Here is a 13700-nt window from a genome sequence, read left to right as displayed (position 1 = left end):
GGTTGATAAACAGGGCTGCTCAGCCTAGTTATGGGGCCTGGGGCTTTTCAGATTCCCAAACAGGGCCCCCATGCATTTGCGTACAAAGCTAGAGAACCATGTGCAAGACTTCTTGTATGCCCAGACCACATGTGGGACGCAGCTCCTCCTTGCCCTGGGAACAAATGGGCCTCCCCCATTCATTCCCACAGTAAGGACAGCCAGGCAGAGAGAGTTTGCCTCAGCAATGGGTTCCTAAAGCAAAATGACACTCACAGCTTGGAAATCAAGCATTGGTTAAACTTATGTTACAAAGTCAGGAACTAAAGAACAAAATGAGAAAAGCAAAATGAGAGATGCTTGGCTGGAGTGCATGGAAGGGGAACTGAGGAAATACTTTTGCCTTAGGAGAAGCTAGGTTGCCTGCTTATTAAGAGAACCAAAGAAGATCTCTATCAATAGAGGTCTGTCTGTCTGTCTGTTTTAGAGGGAGCAGTGCAGACAGGAGTTCCAGTAACAGAAGTACAAATTCCATTTTAGCAACCGACTGAACAGTTTACCATCATGGATGTAAAACCATCAATTATATCATCATCATCATCATCATCATCATCATCATCATCATCATCATCCATTTGCTTTGCAAGTGTGTTTTCCCATGATCACATGATCAAATGGTTCAGCCTCACTTCTCTGATCATTGACAGTAGGTAGTTCCTAATAACCGTAAGCTTACTCTAAGTGCTTTCCCCAGATGCAACAGAAGCCAGTAAGGTAATGAACATTAAGCCATTTCTGCCCAACATTGCATATATGCAACAGGGATCAAAGGTGTATACCTGTAGGCTGGGCAGAAATGGGTTTTAAGCAAATGCATATCTGAGGGAACACAGACTGTTCTCCAATGATTTCCAATCACAGTGCCGTGGCACATTGGTGTGCCTCAGACAGTCCATAAGTGTGCCACCGGTGTTTGGGGAGGGTCATTTATTAGTAGGGCCATTGGGGGTGTGTGACCCCCCCCCACTGCCTGCAGTGTGGTGTGCCTTGTCAACTATCAAAATACTGGTGGTGTTTAGCATCATGTCATTGTGCCATGAGATTGAAAAGGTTGAAAATTGCTGACCATTGCCAAAAATCCAGTTGAGAAGCTCAAGTGGCTCATGGCACCTCCAGAAGTGCATGAAGTTGAATCTTTCCTGATTTTGTCAACCAGGCCAAGTTGATCTTGCCACCCATCCTTATTGACATCTTGTGGACATGTGGGCAGGGATTCTTCAAACATTGCCCTTTCTTCTTCCTCTGCAACTGGATCAAGAGATCTGTCAGGAGTATATCATGGCTGTGCTGAACATTTGAACCCTGAATTCAAGGGAATAGATTGTGTAATAATCTGTATTGGCTGAGTCATCCTGGAAATGCTTCCTCCTTTGGATTCCTCAGTGTGTCGACTATGATGGTGATAGCTGCCCCTCGGGGGGGGGGGGGTGACCTTAACTTCCATAAAAAGACTTGGTTAGGAATCATTCAACCACTGGATTCCTTCCAAGAGGCTATTGGCTCACTAAATTCCTTCTTCCATGGTGAGCTTAGATCCATTGAAAAACTTGCTTTGAATATTCAACCTTAAGAATTTTCCATCTTGTAGAACTGTATGAAAACACAGTGTTTAATGTCTGTGCATTTCCAAAATATACAGTCACTTCAGAACTCTTCTCCCTAGCCTTACCTTGTTGGCATCCTTCAGTCTCGGAAGACTATGGTATCACGCTCTGAATAGTGTTCTGGAACAGAGTGTCCTCTCCAGTGCATGAAGCCTGGGTCAAGTAGATATGGAGGATAGACTGTTAACCATGCAGCAAATCTCCCCTCTCCACATCACTGAAATGGTCCAATGGAAAGGCAGAGGCCAATACGGTTGGTTGCAGCGGCATCGCAGGAGTTGCCAGAACATGACTGTGTTCAGCCATGAACTGCCTCAGGGACTCTGGCTCCGGATTTTGCCTCGAGGTTGACTCCTGAAGCCTTTCCTATAACTGGATGTAGCCACAAGGCAGTGGAGGTTTGGGATCAGAGTTTTCCTTCTCTCAGATGAGCTGCCTTCCCAGGCTAACGTCCCATCTACCCCGTGGCTGTTTAGTCGTCTCTTATGACAAGTACAGCCAAACTGAGGGCCTATTCTTATCCCCCAACCCCCAGGGGTTAACTAGCATGGGTTCAGAAAGTGCACACTTGTTGGGTGAAAACCACACCTGAGGATTCTCATCTTGTATTCTAGTTTTCATGCCCTGTTATACCTGTTACACCCTAGTGTATTTGAAGCCTTATTGTAACCTTGGCCTCTGCCATACAGCCTGCCAATACTTTCTTTCTCTGCTTTAAAATGTCTGCTTTTTATTGCATCCCACTGTTTTAAGAGCATTGTTCCTGTACATCCCGGTTTCTATCTTTTTCATGAACATAGGATAAAGACCAGCTGTTCAGTATGTGAGGCGCGAGGGGCTCCATCTATGAGGATTCCATCATAGTGGTGAATATTCCTCACCTTCTCAAGAACTGTATTTAGTACTTTCTTGGCATAAACCTCCAAATATTCTAAATCAGAACATGCAGTGTGCTTGTATTCTTTCCCCATTGATTTGATGTTCCATTACTCTTGGGATCTCAAGCATATTTAGAGTAGATAGGAGCAGTCTGCACCAGTGGCTACCGAACTTTTTCGCACTGAGACCCACTTTTTAAAGCAACTGTTTATCATGCCCGACCTAGCTTTATGAGACTTAAAAAAAAAAAACTTTCACTTTATCAGCTGCTCAAGCCTCTGTTTCTTATTTTTTTTACTACGGTGTGAAGGACTGCCTTCTAGAGCAGGGGTGCCCAAACCCCGGCCCTTGCGGCCCTCGAGGCCTCTCAATGCAGCCCTCAGGGAGCCCCCAGTCTCCAATGAGTCTTTGGCCCTCTGGAGATTTGTTGGAGCCCACACTGGCCCGAAGCAACTGCTGTCAGCATGAGGGCAACTGTTTGACCTCTCGCGTGAGCTGTGGAATGAGGGCTCCCTCCACCGCTTGCTGTTTCACGTCTGTGATGCAGTAGCGGCAGAAAAGGAAAGGCCAGCCTTGTTTTGTGCAAGGCCTTTTATAGGCCTTGAGCTATTGCAAGACCTTCATTCGTTCATATAAGTTCATCTTTAATATATTCATTTATGTATATTTATGTATATTTATTCAAATTTTTAATGTAAATTAATTCTTTTCCCTCTCCTGGCCCCCAAAGTAGTGTCAGAGAGATGATGCGGTGCTCCTGCCAAAAACTTCGAACTTCCCGGTTCTAGAGCATTTGTTGAGTTCCTGATTGATCTGATCAGGACCATTCTGGTGGCTGTGTGTTCCCCTTTACCTTGCCTATGATAAGAGCTGAGGCACAATTGCCCACTCACAAGTAAAGACACACATGTGGCTCAGTTTTGCTTTCCATAAGGCTCAATATATTTGTCAGCTTGGAGACTTCCTTCTCAAGAGTTTGTTGGGACCTGCATTCATTGGATTGGGACCATTCTGGTGTTGTTGTGTTCCCCTTAGCCTGTCCTTCAAAGTGGACCAAGGCATATTTGTTTATTCACAAGTGAACATGCATGTGCTGCTCTGTTTTGGTTTCCATAGGACTCATCACATTTTCCTTGTCAGCTATCAGCTTGCAGGTTCACAACCCACCAGAAAATCAGGTCTTGACCCATAATTTGGGAACCACTGGTCTACACTCATTATACTTGGAGAAGAATATGATCCCTAGAACTGCAAACCTTGCTCACCAAACACAGGATCGTGTCAGCCAAACCTCACAATATTTTATGTCATTTTCCTTCTTTGAATATATATAATTTTCAAAAGTATTCTCAATGGATCATTTTACATTAAAGATATTTGCTAGATCTTTCCACTGCAAGTAATGCTGGCCCAAATTGGCCTTGTGACTCTTCACTTTGTCATGCTGTTCCTTGATAATCATTCAGACCCCCAAGGCAGAAATCTGGAATGGTACAGGTCTTAATTTTTTGTTCTGACCTTGGCAGATCCAAGTGAACCAGTCCCTGTTCACCCTCTTACACTTGGGCAAAGTCTTGCAGAAAGCACACCATAGGGGGTGAATTTTTGGGGAAGCTTGCAGGCTTCAGTGGTGGGTTCTTGGGCCCAACTAGATCACTAGATAACATCCAATGGTTGGATCATTAGATAACATTTCTGCTGTGATGCTCCAGATCAGATCTGGAAACAAGATCTATTCTCTCCCTCTGTTGCTAAGCCCTCTTCAGCTTACATCACCAAACTGGGCTCAGTTTTACAATCTCCTACCACATCACTGCTTGGTGACATTTTCATAAGTACTGTGCTGTATTCCTTATGCAAGTGGAGTGCTACTGGTATCACCTTTTCCACTTCCAACTTCCCTATTTCTTTTCACCACCCATCCAAATTGACACACTGTGTCTGCCTGCCTGTGAATACTCATCAGCTTTCATCCCAAGCAGTGGTATCACTAGGGGTGTGTGGACTGCGGTGTTGCAGGATTTCAAGAATGTGACTGTGTTCAGCCTTGAACTGCCTCAGGGACTCTGGCTCCGGATTTTGCCTCAAGGTTAACTCCTGAAGCCTTTTCCATAACTGGATGTAGCCACAAGGCAGTGGAGATTTGGGATCAGAGTTTTCCTTCTCTCAGATGAGCTGCCTTCCCAGGCTAATGAGTCCCATCTACCCGGTGGCTGTTTAGTCACCTCTTACACAAGTACAGCCAAACTGAGGGCCTATTCTTATCCCCAGCCCCCAGGGGAAATTTAAAGCCAAATTAAGCCAGCAAATAAGCCAAATTCTCTTCCCACAAGCAATATAATGACAGAACCAGGGGACACCCAATAAAATTGAGTGTCGGTGGAGTTAGAGCAAAGAAAATATTTCTTTCCCCAGAGTGTCATTTAGTCTGTGGAACTCCTTTCCACAGGATGTGGTGATGGCGCCTGACCTGAATGCCTTTAAAAGGGGACTGGACGAGTTTGTGGAGGAAAAGTTCATCACAGGTTACAAACCATGGATGGGTATGTGCAATGTCCTTATTTTAGAAGTAGTCTGTGGAACTCATTGCCACAAGATGTGGCGATGATGTCTGGCCTAGACGCCTTTAAAAGGGGATTCGACAGATTTCTGGCGGAAAAAGTCCATCAGAGGTTACAAACCATGGATGGGTATGTGCAACCTCCTTATTCTAGAAATAGTCTGTGGAACTCCTTGCCACATGAAGTGGCGATGATGTCTGGCCTAGACGCCTTTAAAAGGGGATTCGACAGATTTCTGGAGGAAAAAGTCCATCACAGGTTACAAACCATGGATGGGTATGTGCAATCTCCTTATTTTAGAAGTAGTCTGTGGAACTCCTTGCCACAGGAAGTGGCAATGGCACCTGGCGTAGATGCCTTTAAAAGGGGATTGGATAGACTTCTGGAGGAAAAAGTCCATCACAGGTTCCCAGCCATGATGGGGATGTGCAACCTCCTGGTTTCGGAAGTAGGCTACCACTTAATGCCCCAGGATGCAGGTCCCTGATGAGCCCCTGTGAGATGCAGGGAGTTGGACTAGATGGGCCCGATCCTGCGGGCCTCTTCTGACACCCTGGTGACCAGAAGGTGGCGCGATCTCTCCGCCCAGCTTCCCTGCGAGGGCTGGGAGGGCGCATGGAGGGCCGAGCCTAGTCGCCCGGGCGGCGCAGGCGCCGTACTGCGGGCGGACTGGTCTGGGCTTCGCTTCCTTTAGCCAGCAGCAGGCCCAGCAGCGGAGTTCGAGAGGGAGCGGCTGCTGGGGCTGCGCTGCGGAGCGAGCGCAAGCGGGAGGTCGCTGGCGAGCTTGCAGGGGGCTCCGATCGCCTCCCCTCCCTCCCTCCCGGCCGGCCAGCCAGCAGCAGCAGCGCGCTTGGAATCCGGGCAGCGCCAACGTTCCAAAGGGGAAGCCGGCAGCGTTCGAAATTGGAACGTTCGCGGCGGCCGCGGCTACATTGTTTCCTTTTCCCCGCCTCCCCCACCTTTACCTTCCCTCGCCCCGGGTCCTCCTGCCCCCTGCCCCTTCCTCACCCCACCCCTTTGTACCTTTCCGGCTCTCGGAACCTCCCCCCCCTCCCCAGCCCCCGTGGGCTCCCGGAGGGGCCAGCCCCCTTGCATGGACTACCACTCATCAGCTTGCTGAGCCCTACAGAAGAAGCCGGGAAGCGGAGGCAGAGCAGAGCCTAGAGTGTGGTGAGTAGCAGAGCCCCCATTCCTTCCTCCCCCCACCCCCAAGCGTTGCTGCATCCCCAGGGTCTTGCACAGTGAATGGGCTGGGGGGATGGCCCACCCCAGTCACCCCCCCTCCACTTTTTCCGAGCCTCTCCTCCAGTGCTTTAAGTGGGTGGGAATTCCACTCAAGAGACTAGTCCTTAGGGAGTAACAGGGGAGGGGGGGCTACATCACAGTGCAAAAGCTTCCCAGAAGCCCCTCTGAGGTTGCCCCTGACCCTGAGGTTGTAGTGTCAATTGGGCAGTGCCTGCTAAGCAGCCACTAAACTGGGAGGAAATGGGTCTTTACCCCTCCCTTTATGGTGTACTAGCGCCTTAGGGAGTCTTGTTCTGACTTCTGCTAGAACTAGGCCTGTGACTTCCCTTCTGTCTCTTTCTTCCGTGTATGAGGAAAAAAAAAAATATAGGGAGGGGAATTAAAATGCACCGCTGAACTGCTTCTGCTGTTTGCCGTCCTTCTGCTTAGCTCCTTGTTTTGAACCTGGGGGTTCATTATTCCAGCAACCCTGTGTCCCAATACGACTGATGGGACAAGATGCTTATGTATTATGAACAGACTTCTAAATGGTATTGTCTTCCTGGAGGGTTTCCCCTCTTGCACGGATGATGATGACGACGACAATGGTTTTTGCCTTGTGCGCTTGAATTGTGGACAGGTCCCCAGTATGGTTTTGAAAAGAATAAATGAAACTTCCTCTCTAAGCAGTTTCAGTTCATTGGTGTGGTTGATGGAAACCGTCCTTGCAGCCTGTGGCCCCTAATTGAGGGAAAAAAAGAAGGTATCCAGACAATGGGGGCTCCATCATCCCTGTTTTCTGGCCCCATCTGTCAGCCTTGCACATCAAGCAAATACGGTTGCTTCCCCTCATCTATGTGCTTATAGGGGATTTTCGTGGGAAGTTTTTGGACTGGAAAGCTGGAATGCCCTTTTTGTGAGCTTCTTTTCTCAACCGAGGATCAAGGGCTTCTAGAACGACTGGCTTGGAAATGCATGCTGGCTTTGTATGACTGGTGGGCTGCTGCTGTCACCTACCACAGTGCCGGCAGACAGTGGCGCTACAGTGCTCGCCATGCACATTGCAGGAAGACAACAAAGCTATTGATGGCTACTGGGTAGGATCTTTTCCTTTGCTCCCCTCGCCACAATCAGTGAGTCATATTGAGGCAAACTGGCTGTTGGACAAGTGGTGGGTCTGTGCTATCTGTGCTCTGACTGTTCCCAGCAGCTGTTGTCACAGGCAGACCTGACCCAGGGTGTGGGGAAGTACAACAACAACATCACTGCTACAGTTGATGGCTCCTGGTAGACATTTGATAGGATAAGAGGTTTTAAAGCTCAGGGATGTGACGCTTATTATAATAACCTCTGCTAGTGTAGAGACCTGGAAATAGTTCATTAAAGCCATCTGTGCTTTGTGTCCCTTGAAACTGTCTTTCTCATACTCAACTGGTTCTAAACTTGAAGGTCTCAGAATTGCATCTCTTGGTCCTGCATGAAGAGAATAGCTTTATTATGTACATTTTTTTTTTTTTTGCCAGGGTACCACTGCATCTTTTTGAATGGAACTGAAAAAAGAGCATGTTGGGATTTAAAAAAAACAAACAAGGGGGAGAATTTCATCCTTGAAAACTGCATATCCAAAGTAGGGAATTGGGTCTGATGCTTCAAGCTGCAGCTTGATAGATGCCCTTGTGATCAGGGACTTACTTCAGTGCATCTAAATCCAATGGCTAGTAATCACAATGGCTATGCATTGCGTTTAGGTTCAGTGCTAGTATGCCTCTGAATACCAATGGCAGGAGAGATGTAGGCCCATCTACCCTTCTTGTGGACTTCCCAGAGGCAGCTGGTGGGCCACAATTGTAAAGAGGATGCTGGACTTGATGAACCTTTGGCCTAATCCTGCAGAACTTTTGTTATGTTCTTAAATATATAGCACTTTATGAATTGCTGTCTTGCATGGATAAGCAGCAGTCCACCAAAATATGCTTATGTGTGCCCATGTGGTCTTGTCTTGGTGCATAGTTAGTCTACTTGAGAGCATTTCCTCTTGGGGGGGAAGGCTCAGTGGTAGAGCACATGTTTTGTAAATTGTAGAAGGTCCCAGATTCAATCACTGGCATCTTTGTATAGTGCTGAGACCCCTCTGTGAAACCCTGGGGAACCGCTGTCAATCAATGTAGATAACAGTGATCTAGATGGACCAGTGAGTGTCTGACTCCTATGTATCTTTGATTCTTGAGGTTTTGGAGGAATGCAGGAGTGGAGTTGGTCCTGTGTGTGCTGTGATTTTTTTGAGTAAAAAGTGCTTTTTTTGAGTAAAAATTTTTGAGTAAAAAGTGCTCATTGATTAATAGATTTGAAAGGCCATGACCTATTGCTGTGAGTGAGAGAGAGGTTAATTCAACCACTTTCAACCACTGTGCTGTAGCACACTGGTGTGCCGTGAGTGGTCCACAGGTGTGCTACAGGAATTTGCGGGAAGGTTATTTATTTAATCCGGCCAATGGGAGATGTGAGCCCCCACTGGCAGCATGGTGTGCCTTGTCAATTGTCAAAAACCTGGTGGTGTGCCTTGACCATTTTAGTGCCTTGTCAGTGTGCCATGAGATGAAAAAGGTTGAAAATCACTGGGTTAATTTCTCATAAGATGCTCTTGAACCTTGGATAACTCTCTTTAAATAGGGAATGGTTCCAAGGCCCCTCAGAGCAGCAGTGGCAGGCGTTGGGGCGATTAGCTCATCAGCCAAAGTTAGCAAGAGCAGTTGGGCAGGCAGAGAGTTCAGAAATACTGGAAGAGGCTGCAAGAGAAAGGCGGTAAAAGGATAACTGACATATTAACATTTGAACTTTGCAGTCTGTTGTCTTGAAGGGGATCGTAGCTGGTATGTTAAGCGGGGGACGGCTTGGAGGCTTTGGTGATGATGGCAAGGATTTGGCAAAAACAAATGTGTGGTAGAGTGATCAGTTAGTAACTTTAGTAAACAGTGTCATAGATAAATATAATTTTTTTTGAAGATGGATGCACTTATAGATGTGCATGTCAAAAAACAAAATGGTTGAAAACCAGTTTTGAATTTGATACATGAAAACAAAGGCCATGGGATAATACTCTGACTTCTAAGGTTGTGCATTTTGGAAGGTTGTGCAAATACCTGTCCTGTATTTGATATCGTGGGGTTCTTACTGCTCAGTTAACAAAATCATCACAGACAACAGGATCCAGCAAATGCCTTCCTGCAGGTATCCACAAATGCACTCACCAGGAGCGAGTATGTCTAGATCTCTAGTGAGGAGGATGTTCAGCACCTCATAGATCTCCCAGGATCCCATTATTCACTGCGGTTTTTGAGAAGGTAAGAAACAACAGGGGTCCCTTCTGAGTAACTGGAAAAGGCTCATGTTGATTTTACTCTCTCATAGCCTAATGCAAATAAGAGTCTGCCTCTTTTCCAAGTCCTCTGCACAGGCCTGGAAAAGAGGGGTTTGGTGGTGGCCACAAATAATTACAGGTTAGAACGCTAAATCTACTTCTATGAACCCCTGCCTTCCTATGTCTTGTCAAGATCATCCAAAGAGCCCACATGGGTGAACTTATGCTCTCCAGGTACCCGAGCTCGGTAAAACAGGAATATTTAGTAGCTCAACAAAGTGGGTGTTAATTTTCCATCTCATGGACAAACATGAGATTTGTCATGTAACTCCCAGCCTTTTGCTATAAGTTCTGAGTACTTATAGCCCAGTTCTGTGGAAGGAAGCTCCACTTTCTTCAGTCAGGCTTTCTTCTAAATATATATGTGTAGGAGTGTGGTCTTAGCCTCTAGTTAAATGATATTGCTTTAATGATATTGCTTTAATATTGCATGTATATGTGAGAATCAAAGAACAAAACAGTCTCTAAGCAAATACTTGTACAATTCTGCACCTATTTAGCTCTCTTTCCTTGCAATATGTGTGCAGGGAACTTTAGTATTTGCAACTAGCCACACAATCATATACATGTCTACTCGGAAATAAATCCCATTTTGTCCAATAGGGCTTACTCCCAGGAAAATGTGTATCGGATTGCAGCCTGAGGTGTGTGAATATCTTTCCCTTGCTTATCCCTGCCTCTATTCTATTGTTTGCCTGTGTCTATCCTGACTGTAAGACCTTTGGGGGCAGAGATCTGAGATGTGTGAATATCTTTCCCTTGCTTATCCCTGCCTCTATTCCAGGGATCTCCCAACTTTTTGACCAGAGGGCTGAATCAAATATCTGGTGTGGTGTGGCGGGCCGGAAAAAAAATTTAAATATAAAATTTAAATAAATAAATTAGAGATGGAAATTAGATGAGTGAATAAATGAATGAATGGGCTCATTCATTCAACCTTTATTGTTGGGTGGTCCTTTCCTGGCTCATCATAGAGGAGAAAATGGCAATCAGCAGGATTTGACAACTGAAAATATTATCAGAAGAGGTCTGCTGAATCAGGTGAAGGGCCTATTTAGTCCAGCTTCCTTGCAACTGGCGTTCAGGCTACCTCTGAAACCCAGAGGTTGCATATAGTCATCATCACATTCCTCCATAAAACTGTTCCATTCCCTTCTAAAAGCATCTGGGCCAGATGCCATCACCACATCCTGTGGCAAGGAGTTCCACAAATTAATTACATGCTTGGTAAGGAAATATTTTTATTTGTCTGTTCTAACTCTCTTACCGCTCACAATTTTAGTGGCTGGTTCTGGTATTGTGCAAGAGGGAAAAGAATGTATAAGAACATAAGAAGAACCTCGCTGGATCAGGCCAAGGCCCATCTAGTCTAGCTTCCTGTATCTCATAGAGGCCCATCAGTTGCCTCTGATGGGAGCACACAAAACAGCAAAAGACCTGCATCCTTATGCCCTCCCTTGCATCTGGCAGAGATCACTCTGTCCACCCCAAGCATAATTTTATGTGTCTTAATTGTGCCCCATCTCAGGCTCCTTCATTCTAAACATTCCCAGATGCTGTAACCTTTCCTTGTAAGGGAGGTGCCCCAATCCACTAATCATTTTGGTTGCTCTTCTCGGCATCTTTTTCAGTTCTTATGCTTGAAGCACAGCTGAAGCTGTTTGTACTGCCTGTGTTGGCATGTCAAAACACATAACAAAGAAAAAGACAACAGCCTCATTGCTGCCACTTGCCTATCAAAAATGTCATTGCCCTTGGCAGCTGGTGAGTGGTTAAAACCAAGGCTGACAATGATAGTTAATAAGAATAGTGCTGCATGGATGTACTAAGTATCTATCTGTTTGCAAGCCAGTAGGTTATAGTTGTTTTAACACAGTTTGTGTGCCTGCTGGTTCTGGAACTGTATTTATTTCTTACCAATATGTACATCCTACACTTCGCTAGGAATGTATCAAAGCAGCTTCTGGTGGAATAAAAAAGGAACCTATGGCTGCAATCCTAACCACACTTTCCTGAGAGTAAACCCCATTGAACAAAATAGGACTGAGTTGACCTGGTTAGGATTGTGCCCAAAGATGCATAAAAAGATTACAGTCAGTGAGCATCAAAATATCCAACCAGTAGCTTGATCAACATCAGTGTTGAAACGAGTAGCAACTTAAAACATTGTACAGTAGCAAAAATCATATCGTGTGATGGTACTGAGATCTCTTGGGATTAAAAAGGTTTGCAGCTTCTGCTTCAAAGTCAAAAGGGAGGAGATCCAGTCTGAACTCTTTCTCTTGGTGATTCAAATTGGGGAATGAAATCAATTCACTTGGGAAATAAAGCACATTTTAGATTAGCTCTGTACAGCACATGACCAACAAACAAAAGAGGGAAGGACTATAGTCCTATGGTAAGGCACCCAGGTTCAGTCCTTGGTATTTCTAGGTAGGAAAGACTCTCATTTGAAACCCAGGAGAGCCACTGTAATCTGTTGCTGTAGGTAGACCAGCAGTCTGATTGAGTGGAAGGCTTCTGCATATGCCTGCAATCCACCAACTGTGCATGGCAGCCTTCAAGAGGCTCCTGAAACCTGTTCTGTGTTTGACTGCCCAGAACTGCAAAATAGAGTGGGTCAAAAGTTCTGCAGATCTTTTGTAGATGGTGTGCACAGTGATGGTACCTGTTGGATTTTTTTTTAACACCTAGAAGTAAAAGCATATTTGCTAACCTTGAATGCTGTGGGGGGGGGAGCATATCTGAATTATAATGTGCCTGTACATTTTGTTAATCTAGTGGCTGATTGTCTAACTGTGTGGGTTAGTCTGTGTGCCGCTGACTACGCAGAGCTGGTGATGGGATGCAGAGGAAGCCATTGCTCAAGGTATCTGGGCCCCAAGCTAACATCTAGTCATTGGCAGTAAATTCATGACAGTTTCTGACTCTCATAAAATTTATGTACTGTCAGTGCTGTAACTTTTTAACCAAGTAATCAATTAGATGAATGGATTAAAAGCTTTTTGACTGATGGGATAATTGCCTCTGATTCCTTGGAGCTGAGCTTTACATTTATAAAAAATTATTTTTAATTCAGGTACTTGTAATAACTGGGTGAAAGCCTGCTATGACACAGGCATGCGTTGTTTAAAAACAAAGGTTTTTTCCCATATGGAAATTGATTACATCTGCATAAATTGACTAAGGCAGCCCGAACATTGTTCATCTCAATGTCACAAATACAGACTGCTGATCGGCTGTGGTTGAATAAAACTATTTCCACCTAAAATTTGGTCTGCTACTTTGGTAGGCATTTTCAAAGGACAAAACTGCAGCAAGTAGCTCTTCAAACTACCCAGTATGACTGATGTTATACTTGGGATTTTAAAGTCCCTAGTACCTGTTTTTCTACTTAAAGTCCTGGATACTTGTATTTTTGAGCACTGGTAACCAAGGATCCTTTATACTCAACATCTGTTTTCTCCTGTTCATGCTGTTTTTTTTTTTGATATTAATAAATCTCTATGTCCTCTCTATAAATCTGAGTGTGAAAATGACTGGCACTGGACAAAGCCTGCATTCACTTAAAATCCATTCTGTGCCCAGTCTCAGCTACATACTCTGCAATGGTCAATTTTTCAGCTTGTTGTAACCGGCAGTATCTCTCATGTTCAGATATCCTTGTTTTTATACTCCTCATGGTGGTGCCAGTGTTTACCTGTCCACAACTGCATAGGACCTGATATATTCCTAAGGCAGCGTTTCTCAAAATTTTTAGTACCGGGACCCACTTTTTGAATAGACAATGCATTGGGACCCATTGGAAGTGATGTCATGGTGGGAAGTGACATCATCAAGCAGGAAAAATTTTTTAACACTCCCCTATATGACAAAATCGCAGTGCAGATTCCAAGCAAACAGGTCCACCAGTGATATGGTATTCTCCCTTAGACAACTGCAGGAGAAATGCAGGGAACAACGACAGCCACTCTT

At 45.2% G+C, this 13700-nt stretch overlaps 1 protein-coding gene across 1 annotated transcript in view; it reads left to right on the top strand.

The window, feature by feature from the left end:
* The first annotated feature begins 5757 nt into the window (after window positions 1-5757).
* The window catches only part of CSK (C-terminal Src kinase), a 94971-nt gene continuing 87028 nt past the window's right edge, over window positions 5758-13700 (top strand). Inside the window, exon 1 of the mRNA XM_066635009.1 lies at window positions 5758-6253. The gene's annotated coding sequence lies outside the window, so the exon portion shown is untranslated. The remainder of the gene's footprint in view (window positions 6254-13700) is intronic.

Source organism: Tiliqua scincoides, chromosome 8 (assembly GCF_035046505.1).
Source record: "Tiliqua scincoides isolate rTilSci1 chromosome 8, rTilSci1.hap2, whole genome shotgun sequence".
NCBI classification, from domain to species: domain Eukaryota; kingdom Metazoa; phylum Chordata; class Lepidosauria; order Squamata; family Scincidae; genus Tiliqua; species Tiliqua scincoides.
The sequence above is the reverse complement of the archived record's forward strand: the minus strand, read 5'-3'. Positions and strand labels throughout refer to the sequence as shown.